At 43.0% G+C, this 8,535-nt stretch overlaps 1 non-coding gene across 1 annotated transcript; it reads right to left on the bottom strand.

The window, feature by feature from the left end:
* Window positions 1-2,644: 2,644 nt before the first annotated feature.
* LOC118993524 (U6 spliceosomal RNA) lies at window positions 2,645-2,749 on the bottom strand. Its single transcript, XR_005067875.1, has one exon. It is a non-coding gene; the product is annotated as a U6 spliceosomal RNA (small nuclear RNA).
* Window positions 2,750-8,535: the final 5,786 nt, after the last annotated feature.

Raw genomic sequence — 8,535 nt, 5'->3', positions numbered from 1 at the left:
CATTTCACCCTTCTGAGAAAAGGATGTGTGGGCATGATGGGTTTCGAGAAAGTCTTACCCTATCAGGGCAGATTTGATTAGTAAAAATGTATGTCGCCCTGTAACATTCCCTGGCTGGAAGAGAATAGATTCTGATTTGAAATGAATGTTGGTTGATTAGATATCCCTACCATTTGGACAGAAGCTTTACTCTGAGGGAGAGGGCAACTTAGTTTGGTAGGGTTAAGCAAAGATAAGGTAGTCCCAGTATCTACAACAAACTTAGTGGTTTTTCCTTTTATGGTAATTTCAATTTCTCCAAAAGTATTGGCAAGGGGAAGAGGAAATGCCCCCTCATATTCCTCAGATCTGCTCTGTGCTTTCTCCTGTTTCTTTTCTTTTTCTAAATCCTATTTCAGTTTTCTGTAATCCTTCTTAACAGGGCCTGGGTTTTTACAGTAAGAACAGACTCACCTTTTTCCTCAGAAAAAAATTCAGGACGTTTGACCTGATTGCTTAATTGCTGAACCTATAAATTCATGATACTAGTAGCTTTATTTTTTAATTTCTTTTGAATAGTTTTAAGTAATTGATTGGCCAGAATTGCTAGTACATTTGTATGTGTGACTGGCTAGTTTAATGAATTAAAAGCTTCACATCTCTAATCCCTTCAAAAATGCTGAATTGAGTAGTGGATCATTTTGAAGATGCTTAAAACTGTCTGAAGATAGTCATAAATATTGTTTGAAAGTTTTTCCCAAAATATTTTTAAAAATCAAGTATGGTTTCATTAAGTTTTTATTTACATTGCTGGATTTTTGTTCAGTCTATTTTCTGGGGAAATATCTGAAGGATAGGTTGAAGCTGGTGGGCTAATTACTTGTATTTTTCCAGGTCTGTTTCTCTTTGTTTTAAAACGTCCTCTATAGCAGTTTTGCAGAAACCCTTATTTAATCATTCTGCTGCTTTGCTCTCAGAAACCACTGGTTGTGGTAGTTGGAATGGGTCAGAAAAGCCAGGATCATATATTCTAACAAATCAGATTCCTTTGCAAACCCAACAGAGACTTGAATAGAATCAGGAAAATCTTTAGTTAGGCTTCTTAATTCTATTTCAGTCCCGGGAGAGTCAATTAATACCGGTTTCCCCTCATCCTGAGACCAGATTTTCTCTAAAGGGAGCTGCCAGAATTTCTGGTTGTTCTAGCCTATCCTTGTCTGGCTTTCTATTCTTAGTTTCCCCTCAGTCAGTAGAGGGTGGTGGTGGAAAAGATGTTGAGGAGAGAAAAGGAGGGGGAGGAAGGGAGGACAAGTCGGCACAGGAACCTCAGAAAGTAGTGGGGTGGCTGGGCGTGGGGGGACCTGGCCTGGAGCAGTTTGAGAAGACTCCCTTAGTTCAGAGACAGTCTCTAAAAGTTTCTTACTAACTTCCCAAGGAGCAGAAATTTTATCTGAGCTCAAATGCAGCCTTTAAAAGCTTCTTAACTTCCTGAAGAGGAGAAAGTTTCTCTGTGTTCCTTCAAGGCTTCTCTGTTCCAGTCAAGGTATGCATCCCATTCATCTAGTTCAGTTTTACAGGCAGCTTTTCCCAATTGAGTGCATGAAAAAGAGTAATTTACACGTATCAAAAGTGCCCCATTTTGGCCATTTTAAGCTGATACCACTTTTGATGAAATATTCCCATTTTTGTAGATACTTGCAAATTGAGCCTCCATAGGAATTTGTTACTGAGCAAGGGCTCACTACCTGACACACAGAGAAGCCAATACAATGGCACCAGCTTTTGAGAAAAGAAAAAGCTTTATTGTGAAGTCAACCAGCAAAGCTCAAATCTGTCTCCCTGATGCAAGGTGTGGGGTGAGAGTTAAGGGCCTTTAGCACTGGATCTTCCTGGACAGCAGACCCTTTGCTTCTTCCTGTCCTGTCCTTGTTTCCAATCAATGCAGGGGGAAACCTCTCCTCTGTACAGGCTTGAGCTACATGACTTACAGTTTGTTCTCTTGTCTCTGAAACACAACACAGTATCCTACAAGAAACAGGATAAGGCCTGTCTGAGCTAGGTCCGCCGTGACAAATACCCCCTTTTTGTTATTCATTCTTCAATCTTGGGGACCATTGGCCACGACTGCTCTTGCTACTTCCTATGATAAGGGGACAGAGTGAGCCAGGGAGAGTGTAAGAAAGCATAAAAAGTAGACTGCCCTGTAGGACTACACAAGCAGATACCACAACCAGGAAAGTAAAACACACCGGTTTTTCTTTTTTTTTAAGTTTAAATGCATTTTATTTTTAGAAAACCTATATGATGTGTGTTTTTTTTTTCTTAAAAACAATGCCTCTGCTCCCCCCAAAAATCAAGGTCAAAATAAATGAAGAGCTCAGACCACATCAGTCCCATTTGCTCTAGTCCCGGTGTGAAGATGAAAAGCAGCAGCCAGTGATGATGACAGTTGATCGATCCAAATGGCCAAATTTGTTAACATTTTTCCATTTGTAAACCATCCTTAAAGAAAATCATATATGGGTCCCGCCGTCTTCACGGTAGTCCAGTAGAGTAACCATGGCATCTAGATTTATGTTTTCACCAAAAAATACTGGTATTTTTTGAATTAGCCAGGATGTGCTTGATTTGTTCTGCAGCCCCTGTCATAAAAGGCTTTGCTCTTAAAAATATGGAATGCTTCATGAATTTGCATGTTATCCTTGTACAGGAGCCACGCTAATCTTCTCTGTATCGTTTCAGTTTTAGTACATGCACTGCCAAAGCAAGCCAAACACCGTTTAAACCAAAACAATGACAGGTTAAGACAGGGAGTTCAGTATAGAGTACTTCCCTCTTGGGCAGAAGCAGGCTATTGAGCAGATGTTCACATCTTTTCTTCCTGACCGAGCCAGGTCTCAGTTGTTGCGTTTTGTTTGAAAAGTGATTCCGGATATCCAAGGGTTATCAGTTAAGTGGTCACAAATGTTACTTGTGAATGGTATATCCGAAGTTGAACTAGAACTTCACAGGGTCTATTCCGCTTAGGTTTGTAGCTGACCCTCAGGGTGTGGATTTTTTCCACTTTGGGAGGAAGATCTAGTCCCCTGGGCTCCTCCAGTGCGAGGACATGTCATGGGACATATTAATGGGCTAGAAGCATATTAATGTATAACAGGTAAAGTAGCACCTGGAAACTGTACACATTTTACAGTATCTAATGCTTTTATAATATGATCATTTTCAAGATCATAATACTCTGTCTTAAGGAAGGTCCCTAAGACTCCTGTGTAACATTTTGTACAGGCTCATTGGAGCTCCCTCCTAGGAGCTACTCTTACTTGCGGCAGGACAACTGATAAGACCTCATTCCAAGTTATGTTGATTACCTGACACACTCATCTTTTAGTCTTTCTTGACTGAGGCCTCCGTGAAGCATGCACTAGGACTTCCTCCAAGATGGTGGGGATATTTAAAAATTCTTGTGGAAATACCATCCAGCAATACTGTTTCATGTTAGTCTCTAGATCACTCTGTTCAGAGGTAAACAATTCCTGGAACTCAGGACTCGGAGGCATGCAGTAAAAGGCCCGTTTTAAGTCCAGATATATAAACCAACAAGTCTCCAGATAAAGTTGTAAGCAAAGTATAGGGACCAGATGTCTACAATTTGATTAATGGCTCTGAGGGTGTCCCTGGGCCCCACCATTTCTGCTCACTATCAGTGAATTGTGGCATTTGGAGGGAGCTTTTGGAGCAAGTCCTTTTCCCTTTTGCTAAAGAGGGTTGGAGTACCCATTTCCAATATTCTTTTGTCTACAAAAGGTGCAGTTTTGTGATCCAAAAGATGGATGGCCTTTTTAGCTGGGCTGGAAGGGTCCCAGGGACCTTACACATGGTCATTTGTTCTTTCCTGCAGACATCTTGTTGGGTCCTGGCGGGTCATGGCCAAGGCAGCTGCGAGCAGAGCAGCTTGCTGTCTTACTGCTTTGGACTTTTCCTGAATTCTTCTCGGTTGGCAACACTTCAAAAGCAGTCTCAGCCAATTCAGACACTGGCAATCTCAACCCCCTTTCCAGTGTTTCAGCTTTTTTCTTATATCTGGGGCATTCTGACTGATATAGGTCATATTGACCAGTCTCCGTATTCTGAATCAATATTGGTATATTGTTGGTAAGCCTTGAAATCCCTTTCAGGGAAGGTGGATGGGTTCTCCTTGGGCCCTTGCTGTATTTCCTGGATCTCATTCAAACGCTTTGGTTTGGGGCCCCTTTGGGAAGTTCTGCTATCAAACACTCCTTATAATGGTTTCACTTTGCCTGGTCTCCTGGGTCACTGGGGCTCCATCCTGGTTCTGTTCCAGGGATGGCCTGCATTGCTGGGGTCTTGGCTGGATTGTCTGGTTGTAATTCATGGAGCCTTTTGGCTCCTTGAAGGGCCTTCTCTAATACTACCCTGTGGTCCTCTGGAGTGGGGATGGTATTAGTGAAGACATGTATCTCAGCCCAGTTGGGATGATGAGTCTTGGTCACATGGCATGTTATCCTTTTAATTTATCCTTTATATACTAACAGATCAGAGGTAGGAAAGGGGGAGTGCATATATGCAGATCCCATAGGTTGACCTTGGTCATCTAGATCTACAGGAACCTGTCTCAGTGGAAATTGCCCTGCCTGAGACAGAGTAACCCCCGGGCCAAACTGGGTGTTCTGGTGGATATGGTAAGAGGAGACCATTCCCTTCTGACTCTCTGGCAAGAAAGGGTACAGCCCTCAGCCATGACTAGCCAAGACCTGACAAGATGTCTGCAGGAAGAAACAAATGAACGTGGGTTAGACCCCCAGCACCCCAACAACCCAACTGAAAGGCCACTCATCCATTGGAACATAAAAATGCGCCTCCTGCGGCCCTAGGAGCATGGCTAGGGGAGGCCTCTGCAACAGCCCCTAAGTGAGGGGAAGCTGGGGACGTGTGGCTGCACCTGTGAGCTCAGCTTTAGGTTCAAGTGAGATTTAGCAGATGCTTTGGCCTCAGGTTGAAGGTTACTGTGGTGTTAGGGGTTGGATTGCATACCTCTAAAATTCATACTTGGGAGTCCTACCTCCCTATGAAATTATTGGCATAATTGTATTAATATCTACCACATACAATACTGTTTTCTACTTGTTGCTCTTGTGTTTTTCCTATTTTTTGTCTTCCACTAATCTGCCTTCTGTTGTTTTACTTGAGCATTTTATGATTCTGTTTTACTGTATCAGTTACACTCCTATTTCCTTGGGTGATTACCCTATTTACAGCTAATCTAAGTCTTCTTTCAAGTAACCCTATACCATTTCATGGGTGATGTGTACCTTATAACAAAACAATCCTAATTCTTTCTTCCTGCCCTTTATCATTGCTGTCATGTTGTTTTACTTATTTTGAGCACCATGTTAGAGCAATTAAGAATATGAAATCTATCTTCACTTATTCCTTCTTTGTTCTTCCTTTTTTAAGGTTTTATTTATTTATTTTGAGAGAAGGGAAGGGAGGGAGAAAGAGAAGTAGAGAAACATCAATGTGTGGTTGCCTCTCAAGTGCCCCCTACTGGGGGCCTGGCCCACAACCCAGGCATGTGCCCTGACTGGGAATCAAACCAGCGACCCTTTGGTTCGCAGTCCAGTGCTCAATCCACTGAGCCACACCTGCCAGGGCTGTTCTTTCTTTCTTTATGTAGACTTAGAAATTTCTGACTTAGAAGTTCTTTCAAGAGAAGAAAACTGTAATATTTCTTGCAAGGCAGGTCTATTAGCAACACATTCAACTTGTTTGAGAGTCTCCGTATCTTCACTTCTGAAGGGTAGTATAATGTTGCTGCGTACAGAGTTCTAGGTTGTTGTTTTTTCTCTTGACAGTTCAAATATTGTATACTCTTCTCTCTTCTTGTTTACTTGGTGTCAGAGAAGTAGGATGTAATTCTTATCTTTGTTCCTCTATAGGTAAGGTGTTTCTTCCTTTGGTTTCTTCCAGGAATTTTTCTTTTAGATTTCCTATAACCTGAAAATGAGACAAAAATTATTTTGGCATTTCTTCTACTTGGTGTTCTCTGCGCTGTGGTTTGGTATTTTGTATCAGTTTGGGGGCATTTTCAGTCATTATTCCTTCCAACATTTCTTTTCCTTCGGGCACCCCCCTTATGCATATGTTACACCTTCCCCTCGGTCATCAGGTATTCTGTTCTGTTTTCAGTCTTTGCTCCCTTTGCTTTTTGTTTTTTTGAGAATGTTATTGATATAGCGTCTAACTCAGAGAGTCTTTCCCCAGTCAGCAGGCATGTCTATTCTACTAGTCAGCTCATCAGAGGCATTATTCACACCCTGGCTGGTGTGGCTCGGTGGGTTGGACGTTGTCCCACAAAATGAAAAGGTTGCCAGTTTGATCCCAGAATGGGCACATGCCTGGGTTACGGGACATGTCCCCAGTCTGGGACCTGCAAAGAGCAACCAATGGCTGTTTCTCTCACACATCGATGTTCTCTCTCCCTCACTCTCCCTCCCTTCCCCATTCTTTAAAAATAAATAAATAAAATCTTTTTAAAAAAGGCGTTATTCATTTCTGTTAGTGGTTTTTTCTTCTCTCTAGCATTTTTGGTCCTTTCTTAGGATTTCCAGCTCTCATTACATTGCCCATCTGTTCTTACATGCTGTCTATTTTATCCATTGGATCCCTTAGCATATTAATCAGTTAAATTCCCAGTCTGATAATTCCAACATTCCTGCCATGTCTGCTTCTGACATCTCCTTTGTCTCTTCAGAATGTGTCTCTTTGCCTTCTAGTGTGCCTTGTAGCTTGGTATTCACACATAATGCACTGAGTGACAGAAACTGCTGTGAATAGGCCTTTAGTAATGTGGTGGTGGGGGGGGCAGGGTTCTATAGTCCTGTGATTAGGTCTCAGTCTCTTCATGAGATTATGCCTCTGGACTGAACATCACAAGCTTTCTCAGTTTGTTTTTCTCCCCCCAACCTTTGGGTGGGCCTGGATGGCTAGAGTGGGCTGGAGTTGGGTATTTCCCTTTCTACTCAACAAGTCAAGGCTTAGTAACTAGTTTCCCCTGAGGGGCCGGCCTTGTTAAGAGCAGAGTGTTCTGGTATATTTCAAAATGGCTCCTCTTCTCCTCCTGCTGGAGCTAGAGGAGTTTTTCTGTGATATTTACTGTGGGAACCTGATCAAGCTCCTGGAGGCAAGACTTACAGTATTGTGGGGGGACCCCTACGACTGGGTCGCTGGAGTGTTTAAGTCTCAGAGTGGTCAGCACCGAGCCTCCAGCTCCTTGTCACTTACAGGTCAGTGTCAGCTCCCAGGTTTCTACTTTGGTGAATTCTGACTCCCTGCATTTGCCTGTCGGGACTGTGCTTTGTTCTGTCTTTTTCTCTCTTATCTACAAGAAGGGGCTTTTGGTGTTGTTCTGTTCAGCCTTGTAACTTGTTAGATCAGGACAGAGTGGCAAGTTATAAGCTCCTTAAGTATAGAACCAGAAACCGGAAGTCGAATACATGTTTTTATTTATGTATTTTTATTTTTAAGATTTTATTTATTTACTTTTAGAGAGAGAGAATGTTGCATTCACCAACCGCGAGAACAAATGTTGGAGACTTTCAGGGTTCCAAAGATGTTACTTTATTGGCCAAGTTTAACCTGCGCAGGGGCGAACTCTCCAGAGTGTCCAGAGACACGGTGCCCGCAAGGGCTGCAAATGAGAGTCGCGCCAAACGCTTACAGACTTAGGGTTTTAAGGAGGTGCGCAAGCAAGCTGGATACAGAAGCAGATGTGGCGGTTAGCGGTTGGCTCAGGGGCACAATAGGGTTATTGTGAGTTAACTCGTGCACTGGCTTGTGCTCCTTTACTTGATTGGTCAGTTGAGCTTGTGCACAGGGATAAAATTTCCCTCCCTAGTAACTGTCCAGATGGCTATCTGCCTGACAAACCTTGTTGCTCTTACACCACATCCTGGAACACACCCTGCTCTTTGGGTGTGTCCCAGAGCCTCTTTGCACTAGTTAGTAAAACACCTTTTGCTTCCTTACAGCTATGTTCTGGCTAGTTCCCCTTTACCCTCAACAAGAGGAAGAAAGGGAGTAAGAGAGGGAGAGAAACAGCAATGTGTGAGAGATACATGGTTGCCTCTTGCACGCCCCCTACTGGGAACCTGGCCCATAACCCAGGCATGTGCGCTGACTGGGAGTCAAACCAGCGACCTTTCCCTTCCACAGGCTGGTGCTCAATACACTGAGCCACACCAGCCAGGGTGGAAGTCGAATACATGCTTTTAAACACAGATTTCAGGGCTTATATATTTTGCGTGTCTGTATCTCCTCCCTCATCACCTATATAAGGAAGGATTATTTCCAAAGATATAAATTGTAGACTGGAGTTCTTAGAGTTTTTACTCTTTAGGCACTGTTCCTCCTGTTGGGAGCAGACATGGAATTATCATACAGCAGTGGCAGGCTGAGCATGTGGCACATGGTGGCCAGTTGCACCTACAACTCTAGAAAGTATCACATGACCTAGAATCTCTCCCCTTCTTCTTGGCT

The sequence above is a fragment of the Sturnira hondurensis genome, unplaced genomic scaffold (assembly GCF_014824575.4).
Source record: "Sturnira hondurensis isolate 20B ecotype Veracruz unplaced genomic scaffold, ASM1482457v3 Scaffold0008761, whole genome shotgun sequence".
Taxonomy (NCBI): Eukaryota; Metazoa; Chordata; class Mammalia; order Chiroptera; family Phyllostomidae; genus Sturnira; species Sturnira hondurensis.
The sequence above is the reverse complement of the archived record's forward strand: the minus strand, read 5'-3'. Positions and strand labels throughout refer to the sequence as shown.